This window comes from Triticum aestivum, chromosome 1D (assembly GCF_018294505.1).
Source record: "Triticum aestivum cultivar Chinese Spring chromosome 1D, IWGSC CS RefSeq v2.1, whole genome shotgun sequence".
NCBI classification, from domain to species: domain Eukaryota; kingdom Viridiplantae; phylum Streptophyta; class Magnoliopsida; order Poales; family Poaceae; genus Triticum; species Triticum aestivum.
In genome coordinates, this window is record NC_057796.1 from 27,688,684 (window position 1) to 27,705,158 (window position 16,475).

The window sequence follows — 16,475 nt, forward strand, 5'->3', positions numbered from 1 at the left end:
TGCTTACTGCAACAAGGTTTGCCCGACTTCGACGAGGTAGGGCAATGACGACGACGTGCCTTTGGCTCATTCCAGTTCTTGTTGTCGTTGCTAGGTGGTCGATGAAAAGTTACGGTTAAAAGTTTAAGACCAGTGGAGACATTGGTAGGCCAGGAGGGTAATAAATTTATTCTTCCCTAAATTGTACATGAATTTTTAGGGTAAAGACAACAAGAGCACCTCCAGGCTAATGGGCTTACTACATTACATTGAAGCAAGCAGCACAATACCATCGGTCTAGAGAGATTGGAAGTGTTGTTGCATTCCTCGATGTCTCCCAAGCTTAGACTTGGAATGTGTACTTCTACTACATAGTGGTTGCCAAGTTTCACATCCATTACCAAACAAAGTCTAGATTATCTCTGCATATATTGTTGGTATGCATGGTATATGGATATGTATCTATCTATTTATTTTTTGGCCGAAGTTCACGGTAATGTTTCTCTCGGTTATCGAAGCAACTATCCTTTCTTCTAGATGTTGCTCCTTTCAAGAAAGAGAAACCGTGCCTTATTTAATTGGGTCTATGCAACAACCATGTAATGGATGCATAAATTAATGTGCCTCAAGACCGATGTACCGCTTGTGCAGTTGAATTGATTTGCTATTGTTATACTCATGATTATACTGATGTTTCATGTGCATCCATTACACTTAATGTGCAGTTGAATTAAAGAGTAACTATGGTTATACTGATGTTTCATGTGCAGTTGAATTAATTTGCTTTGTTTAGACTTCACAAAAATAGTGTAGTGCTTCCTTAACATGCTTCCATGGTCAACTTCCATAAGTCTGGGTTTGTCCCCATGCACCATACTGCCGATTTGTCGTCTGCAATAGCTGGCATTTTAGGCAGCCCCATCTCTTCCTTCCCCCAACCCTACTTGGGGCTACTCTTTTCGCCATTAAAACTAGCTATTTCCTCTTATGACCCCATCATCCAATCGTTCGAACGTTGAGCATAATTGGTTTGCTACCAACATTTGGCATTGCCAATATTTGGCAAGCCCACATTTGGCAAAATCAGAAGTTGCCAACATTTGGCAACTTTTTGTGAGATTGACAATAAAAATTGGCAAGCAACCAATCTCTAGTCAATATTTGGCACTTGCCAAAATTTGACATGCCAACTTTTGGCATCAAACCAATTATGCTCATTACCTTTCAGGATGTTATGCTTTGCTTCTTTGTTACCTTTGGTGCGCTTTGCTTCTTTCTTCCGGCGGCAGGATGGTCCTATGCAATGCAATTCTTAATAACCTCTCCACTTACTACATGTGCTATTACATGTTACCCCCTCTTGTGATTGAGATGAATGATCATAGGCGTCGTGCCCTTTTTGGACCTACAAGGAATTTGCTCCAGTGCTTGTGTCCAATTATTTGGGATAAAGTGTGTAGATGTGCAGGATATTGGCGCAAATAAGCCATATCCTGCGGTGGTGACAGGCGTCGGGCACGCCATGTCTGATCCGTGGATCGTGTGGCCTAAGTTTGTGCTCAAGGATAGATTGCCGTATGTGCGGCTGGGCGTTCGTATGCCAGAAAATTACATATGTCCCTCCTTTCGTCTTCCTCGGTTCGTGCCAGTGAGAGAGAGAGAGAGAGAGAGAGAGAGAGAGAGAGGGGCGAGCTAGGGCTAGCTAGGATTTGAGGAAAATCAACAATTGGTAGCAGAGCGACTAGGTTCGGGGCCGTGGCGTGTTGTGGCGTCCGCGGTGAGCGCGGTGGACATGGACGTCTCGGCTACGGCGCACGGCGAGCCTGTGGCGACAGTGACGCGTGGTGAGTTCGTCGCGATGCCTTGTGATGTCATGAGCGTGACGAGCACCGCGGTCACGAAGGCACGACGAGCATGACGTTGCGGAGGACCTGCATGGTGGCACAAAGACCACGGCGGCTCGGCGCGACGACTGTGGAGGCATAATGGCGCGTGGCACGGAGACGCGGCACGGCGGCGCACGGGACTGCGGGCTGCTGCAGTGGCGGCTCGTGCCAAAGCTGCACGGTGGCATTGGGCAGACCAGACTAAGACTACGAGTAAGGGCTCCTGTCGGGAGGCCGTGCGGCGATGTCATGGCTTAGGGGATGGTGGCTCGTTGTCGTCGTCCCGTCCACCTGATGGCACCGCGCTCCTCCAGCATGAGCTGCCATTGCAGCAGCCCGCAGTCCCGTGCATCGCCGTGCCGTGTCTCCGTGCTACGCGCCATTGTGCCTCCACGATCGTCGCGCGCAGCAGCTTCGGCACAGGCCGTGTCAAGATAAAAGGGAAATTATTAGGCATAATCTTGACATGCAAATGAAGCCGAGTCGTCCGGCCGCTCTCTAGGCAGTTGGGCAGCCGGACGCACAGCTGTGTGTGGCTGATTGACTGAGTCGTGTGGACGTTGAAGGTGAGCTACACAAGTGGTGTAATTGTGCTTGCATGTTAGGGCATGTACAATGGTGTTATCTTAAGAGTGCCACGTAGGATAAATGATGAGGTGGAGAAGAGAGAACTCATAAGAAGAGACTTGTCTTCTCTTAAGAGATGATCTCGTAACACAATTTGTCTCACCGTGTTTTTAGGAATATCTAGTTATTGAAGATAAAGGCTAAGAGATGACTTATTGTAATTATTATTATTTTTATCATCTCTAAATTACATGCAAAATTTAAGATAAAATTATCTTATCAACCATTGTACATGTTCTTACCTAGGTTAGTTAGTGCATGGCACGCGTTGGTGGCCGATCGTGGTGGCTAGGCTGTGCGTGCCTTTGCATTTTTTTTTTTTGTGAGGGCTTGGCAAGTCTGTTTTAGGTGCAGTCACCATGTATATGTGTTCTCGGTGTGTCATGAATATAGAAGAGGGGTATGTCACCGTAAATACTCGTGTCTCGAGTTCGTATCTTCCATCCGGTGTTCGTGTCGCCGGAGGCACATGACTACATGAGAGCGGGCGTTCTTTGCCGGAGGGCTGCTTCGCGTATGTCACCGGAGGGCAGCTCCAACACAGGAAGGTGGCTTCGGGATTCGTGATCTCCACTGACGGAACATGTGCGTACTCCTAAACTTCACCGGCCCGACTGGCGCCGCCGTGGAAGAGTTGGTTTCTCGGCAACATCAAGGGGGATGTCGGCGACCACTCCTCGGCTCCTTGGTTCCTTGAGGTCACCATTCGACAGGGCCTCCCGACGTACATGGCTATCACGAGCGTGGACCTAGGACGGGCGCGCCATCTCTTTGTGGCATGACCGGTGGTGCCCCGGCAATACCCTCTGCTTCGAGTACGCGGGTCTCTACTCTCACACTACGCTGACCAACGCCTTGGTTGCGGCGGTCGCGCAAACCATTCTGCTGCTCCAGAGGCGCCTCTTCGTCATAGTGGCTGCTCAGCTCGGTGTGGCGAAGGCTCTCATTCGTGGCCTCGAGCTGGCGGACGCTCCGGGCCGCCGGTTCATGGCTTGGGGCGAGGACCTTGAGTTCACCTTGCGGGCGGCGTTCCGTGTGCTGTCCCCCAATGGTGTGTGCTCTTCCAGTCCTCCATCGACATTTGGAGCTCCCTTATCCTCAGGAAGATCAAGATTTTTGCTTGCCTGCTTGTCCGTGGTCGCCTCAGCACCCGGATGAACCTGCATGCAAAAAACGGCGCCTCGTCCAGCACTTGCGCCTCATACACCGCTGACGAGTCTATTGCCCATACCTTCTCCGCCTGCAGTCGTGCGGCCTCAACATGGACTTGTCCTGGGATGGGACCTTTCCATTCAGTTACCAGATCCTCTCTTCGCCGCCGCAGGCCTCAGCCACGGCCGCTTCTTGGAAAGACAGGGTCTTTCGGCTTCTCTGGTATAGATTTGGAAGGGCAGAAACGACGGCACTTCCAACAATGTTAGCTGCCGTGCTTGCGACATCATCTCCAAGGCGGCAGACGACCTCCTGTTGTGGAGCCTATGCTTCAATGCTCCTTCCCCGGATCGGCTTCTGTCAATCCGCGCTTTATTTCTTTCGGCCACCTAGCTTATTCCCTCTTTTTTTATTTCTCCCTTCTTATCTTATTATGTTTATCTTCCTTTTTGATCTGTTGACCGTAGAACGATGTTCTACGGTATTTTCATTAATGTCAAAAAAATAAGTATAACGGGCCTCAAAAGGAGGTTAGCCAATACCAGCTTTAGATAACATCATAAAAATTATTTATAGGAAGGTATCTATCCAGCTCTGTATCTTGATGGCCTCGGAGGTTTTAGCTCTGTACCCTGGTGAGTCCTTCAGTCATGTAGTATTTCCAGCCTTGAATGTGAACAACAGCTCGTCTGAAGATCTTATCGTTGCGCACACACCAAATGCCCCAGCAGTTCGCCAGAACGATGTCTAGGGCTATCCCGGAAGGGAGTGCACTGATCGCCTAATATATTTCATCGAAGCCAGATGTGCCTCTCTTCTTATCATTGATAATTTCATCCCAACAGCTAAGAGCAAATTGGCAGTCCCAGAAAAGATGCAGGGCAGTCTCCTCTGTCTGTTCACCACAGAGTACGCAGTTGTAGGATTCTAGGTCCATACTTTTCCTTCTCAACAAATTCCTTGTGTTGATTCTGTCATAGAGAAGAAGCGAGAGGAAGATCTTGTGCCTGAGCATAGTCGAGGATTTCCACAGAGTTAAACAAATGATGGCAATTGGGTGGTCCCATAAGACATTTGTACATTTTTATCTTTTCGATGAAAACACTATATGACTGCCAAATCCTTCAAGTAATACAACAACCGATGGGGTACCCAGTCACCTCGTCATTCTTGAAAAAGAATATGCTTCCACGGCTATGGGCTTACATTACAGTTGACCAGATAATATACACCCAGTTGCACCAAAACCTAGTTCATGCCTGTTAATTGAACGCTCTGGCAGACTCCTAGCATTTTGCAACAAGCCGGACTGCCAGAGAGAGCCGAGAGAGAGTGAGGGCGGCTAGCACGGCGGCCGGCAGGACTTTCTTTTCTCTTTCTTTTGATGAGGTCGGCCACTGGCAAGACATAATAGCGTGAGCTCAGGGTGGAAGGAAATGGGCCTGAGATTGGCCTATCTCCTTTGTGCGAGAATTATTTAAACGAAAGAAACCTTCGTTTTGCTAAAGAAGTTATTTACAGTACCGTAAAACACTAACGGTGGTTTCTAAAAAAACGATCAGATAAAACTTCTGATGATTTCAATTAAAATTGTGCTCTTATCTAATACTAGTAGATAGAAAATACAGTGGTGAAAGTAGAGTCACCAGACAAGTGTCCTGAAGCACGACAGAAGAGAGAGAGCAAGGAACGGACGTTTCACAACACTGGATAATCAGAGCATCAAGGAGTGGGAGGGATCTATCCTGTGTTTCTGCATTCCTCAATGCCTCCCAAACATAGAACTGAAATGTGTACCACTACTACACAATGGTTGCGATGTTCCACATCCATTCCCAAAGAAATTCTGAATTATCTTTGCAGGTATGGTGTGTATGCATGGTACATGGATATGTATCTATCTCTTCTTTGCTAAAGTTCCGTCGTTTCTCTTGGTTAGTGAAGCAACTATCTTTGGCTCCAGCCGCTAGCTACTCCTTTTAAGAAAGGGCAAGGGCATCATCTTTAATTGGATCTACTTCAATGCAACAACCATGTAGTGGATGCAGAAATTAATGTGCCCAAGACAAAGTACTAATTTAACATGCAATTGCATTGCCTTTGAAGCACTGACGGGATCTACCATTTGGGCCCAAAAAAATCACCTAGGCGAAACGGATCCCAATTCTAGCCTAATGAGCTAGGCAGGCCACATCAGTCCATCTGGACCGGTTCTGGACTGGTTCTGGACTTCCATTTTTGGTACTTATCGTTAGTCAGGGATCACATGGGGCAGCTGATTGTTTGTTCCTGCCGATACTTACCCAGTTGTGGTGATGCTTTCGAAGCTGAGTTAATGGCAATCTAGGAAGGCAGACAGATAGGTACTCACCACACGCCCCTGCCAATGATTGTTGAAACTGATAGTGTCAAAGGTGTATTGACGCTGACAAATAAGATGTTTGATCAGTCGTATCTCGGCCACTTTGTGGAGGAAGTAAAGGACGTAGTAATGGGAGATCGGGAACTTAAGCTAGCTAAAATTAGTTGCAAGGAAGGAACATCTAACCAATGTTTGGTTTCAGTGTAAGAGTAGCGATCTCCCTCTAGATTAATCTCACTCCAACACAAGGTTCAGTACATGATGGTGATTACAGAGGAATGGTTACACTAATGGAGGAAGAACACATGAACTGGAGGAAAGGAAAAGGAGGGAGATAGGGGAGAGAGGTAGCCGCCGCCGCCGGTTCGTTGATCCACTGGATGATCTCCTCGTAGCCTCCTGCAGTATACTTGTAGTTAGCTGCCCCTGATCGTGACATGGGCCAGGCCCCACCCGGAGGCCCAAAGGACCAGCCCACATGACATGGAGGAGATATAAGGCCCCTGACATCCTTCCCTTCTTGAAATGCGGCTTGCCCCCAAGCTGCTAGCACGAAGAGTTCGCCAGGATCCCATGGAACTTGAAGATCCTTGATCGTGCCGGGGTCGCCATGGTGGTTGTCGCGGTAGCAGCCATAGTTGGGTTGGACTTGAAGGAGCTTGGAGAAGCAGTTGGAGCTGGGGTAGTAGTAGTCATGGCCGACTGAGACCCGGTTGAAGTAGTTGCTGTGGTTGTTGAAAACCTTGGTGAAGAAGGCGACGGAGAAGTAGCCGTCACAGTCGAAGCCGAAGTAGGTCCTATGGCTGACGAAGCCTTGCGCGGAGACGATGGCGACGGCAATGACACCCCTCCCTTCTTGAAAATGATCTTTATTGTACCATGTAAATGACGTTGTACCACTCATGGCCGGCGCTCTCTTGCTGATTACTAGCACCAGTAGAATCTTTTGCGGCTGAAGGTCAGAAGAAGTCATGGTGATGCTCCTGGGATCCACTGACTTTTGCACTTCATCGGCAGGGTAGTCGACCCACAAAATGACCGAAGCATTGGTAAGATCACAGGAGCAATCACAGCATAAATAGTGCCATCTTTGATTCGGAAGGAGCAACAAATCTCCAGTTCTAGTGCATAACGCCATTTCTTGGCCTTGGAGCATTTTTGCATCAAAACTGTGTCGCACCTTTTTGTAACAGAGTAAGTCTAGTTGGCCATTTTTGCAGTGCAACACTTCAGAGCAAGTCCATGTCGTTGCTTCCATGAAAGTAAACTGAACACTTCTACTCCCTCCGTTCCTAAATACTTGTCTTTCTAGGCATTTCAACAAGTGACTACATACGGAGTAAAATGAGTGAATCTACACTCTAAAATATGTCTACATACATCCGTATGTGATATTCATTTGAAATGTCTAGAAAGACAAGTATTTAGGAACGGAGGGAGTAGTCGATATTCTTGCAACAACCAGGAGCTTTCTAATAGTGCAGTCCAGGTCATAATGATGCCGGGCAGGTTTCAGCCGAAAAACTCGCCAACTCTCAGATGGTCCTTCAGTGACAAACTTCAGACATCTTGTAGGCCACACATCATACGGAGCAGTCAGCAGATTTTTTTTTCTTGTCAGTACCTTTGCCTGCACCTTGATCACTAGATGAATGCGAGCGCTCAACTCCCACAGAGGACATGAACTGAATGGAAGTGGTTAATGCCAACGTATAAGTAGCCGTGGTGCTCTCCCGACTGTTAAGCTGGTCACCATTTCTCAAAGAATTAAAAGGATCACATGAGGTGAATATGATCCCTCCAGCTGAGCATGAGTTACTCATGAGGCTAATTAGAAATGGCATATTTAGGGCCTGATTAGCACACATTCTCCAAAAATATTCCATAGATGTTTGCCAGACAACCTTGCTGTTTTTACTGCTCCCAGACTTCTCTAACCATTTGCCAAATAAGCCTGGGGTAGTGCACACGCACTTGCATTGAGTGTTACCAATCTGTATGCTTGCATAAGTGGGAATCACCGACGGCTGCAATGAAGCATCTACAGATAGAGCAGGAGTACGCAGATTTGCCATTAGTCCAAAATACACACCAGGTGGTCTCTGATTGAAAGAGAGTAGCATACCCCAGTCTTGAGAAGTTCTCTGCGCGCACTCGTGAACAACAGCAGCATAAGTTTCATCCAATTTCAGATATGCTCGAGCAGAGCCACTCTCAAAGTAACCTGTTGACTGATCACAATGAATACATGATGGTTGCAACATTTTTGGATCTATTTCACCATGCACCATGTGATAGCGACATCCCGTGTCCAGCAAAGTCTCACAAGGCAGCATAAAAATATTGAGTGAATTTTTATCCATGCAAAGGTCAAGTGTACTGAATAATGGACAATTGATTTCACCACAGCAGACTAGTTCATATGGTCTAGAATGCATGAACCGAAGGGAAGCACTACTCGAATGTTCTGTGCTTAGAGCACCTATTTTATGCATGCTCTGAAATTGATCTTCATGAAAGAGCTGTGTACTGAAACCCGAATCATCATTGTTCTGTTTCAAAAACCACAAGCACAAGAGATGACCTGGGCGTACCCTTATGCAGTTTCCAGTAGACCGAGCCACCATTCTCTTATATTGCTAATGTGAGAGTTGATTGAAGCATGACCACTCCCTGTTAATTCTTCTTGGCTCAAAATTTCCAGTGCACTAAGATAGGCATAATATGAAGTATTCCCTGCACTGCTCGAGGCTTGTCGGGTGGTAAGGGAAACTGCATATTATGCATAAGGCAGGGCCTAGCAAGAGATGTTTTCCTCCCAGAACCAAATGGCCATGCAACTTCCCATTGGAATTGTTCAAGAGAGTTAGGAAAAGCAGACTGAATGTTGAATTCCATTCTCTTTGTTCCAGCATGTGCACTAGTCCCATCAAGACAATCCCTCGGCTCATTGGAAACCAAGAAAGTAAGCTGCTCAATAGGCCAGGACTGCTGCTCCACTGATAATCCCATGGAAATATGCAACTGAGTGTCATGTAGAAATTGCTGCAATGTGCTCCTCATCTTTGCCTGATGGTCCGGTGGCCACCAAACATAATCAGATGCACTAGTGACGCATCCGCCAACAATGCCAAGGCACAAAACAACATCATCTTCTGCGACAATTACCTCACAACAAGAAACTGAACATGGCTCCTCCTGATAACTTGCATCTGAATGAAACTTGAAAGACGGCCATGGCCTAGGCCTGAATAGGTGTCCGTTGTGTCTGGTTCTCACTTGCACAGGTGACGGCCATGGTTGCTGCCCGATTCCCTGCTGTATCGGTGGTAGGCACGAGGTTTTGCTCCTGTCCACCAGATGAACAGGCTTCACCCATTCGCCATCCTGGAGTAGACCGTCTGTCGAACATCTGGTCAGCACCGGCGGAGCAGGGTCACTGCGGATGATGAGGGCGACGTCGTGGTCCGCCTTGCTCGTCAGTTGGGTGGAGGTGTCGACGGAGAGGGCATCAAGCTCCTGCACGCCGGCCTTGGGGTCGACGTCGGTGGTGGTCGTCACGGGAGAAACGACCTCGTCACAAGAGGGAGTGTTGGTGCCGATGGAGGCCGTTGCCTGCACCGGAGCGAGCTGCTCAACTGCTTGGTGGATCGGATCGACCGTGGGCTCGAGGTGGACGGCGGTAGCGGCGTCATGGACCTCGTCGACGCTGTCGATGGTGTCAACCTGGGTCGAGCACTCCGTCGAACAGGTGACGGGCACCATCGTGATGCACACCGGGGCTGCATCATGGGCGACCGTGGGAATCTCCTAGGCCTTGGTGGTGGAACCGGAGACGTCCGGGACGGGCGCCGACGCGTTGGTTGTGCTCTCCGGTGGAGTTGTTGCTGATGGTGGGTTGTGGACGACGGCGGGTGAACTGGTGGCCCAACTGACGTCAAGGGCGTTCAGTTTCTCGGCGAGGGACCTCGCGGCGTTGGTGTAGGCGTCGAGCCTGGCGCCGAGCCGCTCGAGATACTCCTGGAGGAACGGATCCATGGTCGATTCCGTCGGATGGTGGTGGTGGAAAAACAAAATTGGGGGAAGAATTTGGGGGAGGGTACTGCCTGGCTATGTATACCAGATGTAAGAGTAGCGATCTCCCTCTAGATTAATCTCACTCCAACACAAGGTTCAGTACATGATGGTGATTACAGAGGAATGATTATCTCTACTACTATTAAACAAGCAAATATATTCATCACTAAGTATACCCAACCTAGCCTACACAAAACAACACGGAAGAATTACAGCCTCCCGATCCGTTCACATAATTTTATCTAACCGTCCAGATTACCCTAATCCACGTCCAAAACTGCGTTTAGCATTTTTAGTGGGCGGACGAAAACTCTGTCGTTCTCACGTCCCGCAAGAGTAGGAAGGGATCCCAGGCCGCGTAATTAGCGCTAGCATCCGTGAGAGGCCAGAGCCCGTCCGCTCGGGGACCCAGGCCCCTCGTGCGCTCACGACGGAGAACTTCGCAGCGCATCGGCCGACGGCTGCTCCGGTCGCCGCCCCTACTCCGCGCGCCCAGAGGTAAGGGTGTGGCCCATCGATGCCGTCCTCCTCTGCTTGGTGGCCTTCATGGATGCGGGAGGCCAAGTCGCCAGATCTGTGCTGGCCGATCGAAAGGGTCCTCGGAGGACGGCCGTCGGCCGGAGCTTCGCCATCTACCTCCAACAGCCATCCGGCACCCCATTGCTACTGGTGTGTCGTGCCCCTTCCCAATCAACGTCGCCGACAGCCTCACGGATGCCGACATCGCCGGGCTTCCTCAGCTCCCTCCCTGCCCCCTTGCCGGACCTCCCCGGCTCCCAGCTGCCCGTACACAGCACCGACACGGTCCCCGTGGCCTTGTTGACACCTCCCCGAGCAGGTGACCCACACGCACACCACTCTCGGCTGCACCAGGTGCTTGTGGTATTGCCTCAAAGAATGTAGTGTTAATAGTTTAGGATCACTAAGTTGCTGGTTTAATTTGTTCTATCCAGCGCGGAACTGATGGTGCACGACGACGAGCTTCCTAGACAAGAGGATCTCCGTACTCTTTCTGATGGTGCAAAATCAAGGTGTACTCACTGACCTGTTCTGACTACTGATGGACATTATTCAACACATGTCTTTGAACTGAAAAATAATATAGTTATTAAATGTTTATTCAGTTGAGAGATGCCAATAGAATACCAGTTTGGTTTTTTCTATTTAAGTTCTTTATATAAATTTTCTTTATAATATGCTTGAAACGGTACTGTTTTCAGTACATATTTTTTAGCTATTATAATGAATAATTTGGTCCAACTTTTACTTTCATTTGGAGCAGGTTCACTTTCGCCTTATTATTGCTCCACATATTGATACAAATGTCGGAGATTGCTCTTTTCTGGACACCTGCCGCCACACTGAGGTTGGCCATAGAAGCATAAACCCATTATGTTTATCTCTTCCTGTGCACCTATTTTTATCTTACACGCACTTGTCAGAAACCATTTTTTGGTTCAATCTTCCCTGATGTATAGATATCAATGCATGCCCTTGAACCTGTTTGAGGTTTGATTTTAGATACTAAAACACATCCCTTCTGCATTTTGTTAATCTCTTCCGTAATTTTCCTAATTACCTATTCATCTAGATCTGGAGTGGACTGAAGTTTCAGTATCTATGAGAGATGCAAGAACCTGTTCTCCTTCTCAAGGTATGACTTCTTACCTTTGGTTTACCTTTTTTGTATCCAAAAGTTCATAATGAATAACTTCCTGTTATGCTTTCTCCTGTATATTACAATGCCATTCTATGTTCAGTATGCTCAAAGATCATCTGATTTGTGTTGAGCAAGTAGCTACTATGTTGGTTCTGTCTGAAAGTTACTTTGTGTTCTATTTATTGTGATACTATCCAATGCCCTACCAATTTATTCTATGATTTGTCTGTCCATACCTTTTGATTTTTATTCTTTTTCATTGTCTTATGATTTAGGAAGCATTGAGCAGTTGCATTGCAAATACAAGGATCACCATCAGTCCAACAGAGAGGTAGCAACAAGAGGTTGAGGTTATCACTTGAGGGCAAGAAATCCTATCGTATCCTTCCAAACGCGGAGGAGCATTCCTTACTTTTAGCAGATCAAATAATTCGATGATGCTTTGCTTTCTTACTATTATCTGTTGAAATGCATGTTATCTGTTGAAGAGCATGGTAAGAATGACAAGCCTACCAAATGTTTATTCCAAATCTAAAATGCATATACTTAGCTACGCGTTTTGTATGCATAATCAGGGGCGATAAGCCCTGCATTTGGCCTTAATATGATGAAATAAATAACTTGTCATTGTTATGCATATTAGCTAGGTTCAGCTATGTGCGTATGTTATATCATCAATCTGTCCCCATTGATTATGCGTGTACTTTTCTCTTGTATTAGCCTGATGTAGAAAATAACTGAATTTTGTTTCTGTTCTTGCATCGCAAAACCAACTTGGGTGAAACTGCTATTGCCAAATAGATTGTTCTGATTATAAGGACCCTTTTTCCAACATCGAGATGATGTATTTGCAAACCTTAATGCAAAATGGTTAGTCAGTCTCAGCTCTACTTTCCAGGTATGCCACATCCAGATTACTCTTATCTTCTGTTTTTTCTTTTCTTGGGAGTATAATTTACTTCCTATTTTCTGCCTGTTTCTCTAACTACCCCCACTAAAATTTGTAGTAATTAGGATGCTAAAGAGGTAACAACGAAGGTATCCACTCAAGGATCGAGCAAATGCAGTTCCAATGCCTGGGGATTTTAACTGTCCATGAAATATTTCTCCTCTTAAAAGTGCAATTTAAAAAACTAATATATAAAAGCAAGGAAATATTAGACATAACGATTCTGATTTATTATATTTAGGTGGGCGTATCATGCACCATACACCTGGGTTAGAAATTGCATTTCTGTCATGCAAACTTCAGAGAATGATTGATCTGCTTATCCGTTGATGTTCTTGTGAAATTGTATCCTTATGAATATTTCCAGCCCGTGGGAACATGGTAAATGATAAAGCCAAAAAAATAGCCTTGATGAAAATAACTGACAGTGGTTCTGAAATTTTACTGCAGCGTCTTTCTAAACTCACAACACTGAACTTGGTATGTCTATATAATATGCAAAAACTTTAGTTTGCAGAATGGCAGATTTCAGACTTTTGGTTAGGATGCTACATGAGATTATATGTAGAGACACCGGCTTATATTATACAGATTTCTTTTATTATTTGTTGATGTTTATGTACTGTAAATGTAAGTCATGGGCATCCCAAAGAAACTTGTTCTGACCATTGGCATTTTCATGGACCACCGACAGAAGAACATGTAACTGGAGGTTATGCAGTCTAATGTCGACAGGCGCGAGATACAACGCCAACCTGGCAAGCTTTATCTTCCTATAAGGTGCGCTTGCAACTATTGAATCTGTTTATTTTTCTTCGTGTTTACACCTCTTTTGCTTCAAAGATGGTGATTTGATCCTAACACAGCCTTGCTACAGCCACCCAGAGGTCCAGGGCGACTACATGCCCATCACTCGCGGCGGCGAGAAGCACATGCATACGGCAAGCTCTGTGTCGAGATTATTAACCAACACCTGTTGGGAGCCCGGATGAAGAAGGCTGTCGACGCGGAGAAAGAGGATAAGTGATGAGATGTTTATGGCAGCTAATGGATGATGTTATCTTAGTTCTGGATTTTTGTTTCGGTTGATCGGAAACCTTGTTTGATTTTTGAAGATAGCTTTTTAGAACTACAAATATTTGATACAATGTGTTTTAGTATAGACGTGCGTTGCACGTGCGAGCTTACTAGTACTAATGGAGGAAGAACAAATGAACTGGAGGAAAGGAAAAGGAGGGAGATAGGGGAGAGAGAGGTAGCCGCCACCGCCGGTTCGTCGATCCACTGGATGATCTCCTCGTAGCCTCCTGCCGTATGCTTGTAGTTAGCTGCCCCTGATCGTGACATGGGCCAGGCCCCACCCGGAGGCCCAAAGGACTAGCCCACATGACATGGAGGAGATATAAGGCCCCTGACATTCAGGATGTCCCATGTGATGTAGCAGTTCTATTAGCTAGCTGCAGATTATCATCCTGTTCTAAATTAATAATGCTCCTGGTTTTCAACGCAAAAAAGTTCATTTCTAGAAAACTGGGAACTGACAGCCAGAATTACAAAAGTATGTATGACTTTACACGAATGTCTGTAAGAATTACCCTGCTAATACCAACAAAAGCAGAACAACAAACAACCGAGCTATAGTTAAAAGTTAAAATACGGATGGAGACACTTGTAGGTCAGGAGGATTACAATTTTTATATTCGCTGAATTGCACACAGCCCAAATCGCGGCAGGGGGGTGTGCGCTGCCGGCGCCCGTTAGCAAAATGGCCTATAACGGGCGCTTGCAGCGCCAAATAGGGTTTGCCTGTCCCAAGTGATGTAGCAGTTCTATTAGCTAGCTGCAGATTATAATCCTATTCTAAATTAATAATGCTCCTGGTTTTCAACGCAAAAAAGTTCATTTCTAGAAAACTGGGAACTTACAGCCAGAATTACAAAAGTATGTATGACTTTACACGAATGTCTGTAAGAATTACCCGGCTAATACCAACAAAAGCAGAACAACAAACAACCGAGCTACAGTTAAAAGTTAAAATATGGATGGAGATACTTGTAGGTCAGGAGGATTACTATTTTTATATTCCCTGAATTGCACACAAATTTCTAGGGGTAAAAACGACAACAAGACCTACCGGCTTCTGGGCTTACTACATTACACTAGAGCGTATAATGTATGCCCGCCAAAACCTGATCCGCAACTGTTAATTCACAGATACAATGCTTTGGTGGCATCTTCTCATTTTGACTCAAGCAAGTACTCCCTCCGTCCGAAAATACTCGTCGGAGAAATGGATAAAAATAGATGCATCTAGAACTAAAATACATCTAGATACATCCATTTCTCCGACAAGTATTTCCGGACGGAGGGAGTACTACAATGGTTCTACTAAATGGTCACGACCGCCTCACAATTCAAGCGGCAACTCGACCGTTTCAATGATGTTCTGCATAACAAGTCCGGCAAAAGTGCAAAGAAGAAGCAAACTAAAAAATAATGTCGAGAACCTCTCACTGCACAAGATTCCAAAGCCCTATATAGAGGCTCGAGGTATTAATTTCTACTAGGCATAGGATAATTAGAATCGTGTCCTTAATTTCCACCTCGGTAGCATCATCACTGAAGCTAGAAAAAAAAGAACATAAAAACGAAAATAGGGATCTCGCTGTAACAACTACAAAAACTAGTATCCTTTTCGAAAATAATGTAAAAAAAAAAGATTTTTATGGTGTTAGCTTTAGGGTTCTCATCGTTTTGATTCTATATGCCCTTCCTTTGATGTCGTATGAATGTAGTTATGCGCAGTCCCTAGGATATGGTAAGTGGACCTTGTGGATTTCTATAAATTTAGGTGATAACCATGTCTATACAAGACCCGGTTGCGCCAAAACTCGATCTGTGTGTGTTTAATCACATATAGTGATTTGGCAGTCACATTCCATTTTTACCTCGCCGCGCATATGGGACCATGGTGATACACATCGATACGTGTGAAAGGTGGGAGTTGTGGCCGGGTTGAAGCAGGGCTGTCAGCTCATAGGGCACACCTTGAGGAGGACACTATTCAGCAAGTGTCCGGACAACCCAAATGAGATAAGAAGCAAGAAACATGTATGGCACTAAATTAAGTCGATACAGATATAATCAACGAGAAAACATACTTTTTAATACTTCATTCCTCGATGTCTCGCTAAACTTTTCTGAAAAAGGCTTTCGCCCTCCCCCTACCCCTCCCCTTTATATATAAAGTAACGATCAACAGCACCTGGTACAAGCGCACGGCCCCACAACACATGCATATACACACATAAGGCAGCATACATAGGTACTGAGCGCAGCAACACCATCCCTAGCACTACAAGAGTAGCGCGGTCTACAACCGTGAACACGCCACCGCAAAGAAGTGAAGCCGCATATGACGAACTACGGGCTCCAAGGCGGTGCCTTCAGGAAGGGGACGACACCGAAGAGCCACCACCGCCCGATCCGAGGGTCGGAGTTTTCCCTGGAGCAAGACGGCAATGAGAGCCGCGACGACGCCTTCAAGAAGGGAACGAGCTTCGTCGCCGCCGGTCTGTTGGAAGATAGAGCAGGTTTTCACCCTGGCCACCACTCACCGCTACCAAACGCCACACCCCGGCTACCACACCGCCCACACGGCCGTGACAACCGGACAGCACCAAGCCATGGGCTCTGCCCATGAGCACTGCGGAAGCACCACCAAGGTCGCTGCCCCGGCATCCAAGACATTGACACCACCTCAACCGAGACCCGCCGCTACCC

The 16,475-nt window shown here is 46.5% G+C and overlaps 1 long non-coding RNA gene across 1 annotated transcript; it reads left to right on the forward strand.

The window, feature by feature from the left end:
• Positions 1–11,670: 11,670 nt before the first annotated feature.
• LOC123164027 (uncharacterized) lies at positions 11,671–13,955 on the forward strand. The gene is made up of 4 exons (XR_006482136.1): positions 11,671–11,737; positions 12,019–12,641; positions 13,387–13,472; positions 13,570–13,955. It is a non-coding gene; the product is annotated as an uncharacterized lncRNA (long non-coding RNA).
• Positions 13,956–16,475: the final 2,520 nt, after the last annotated feature.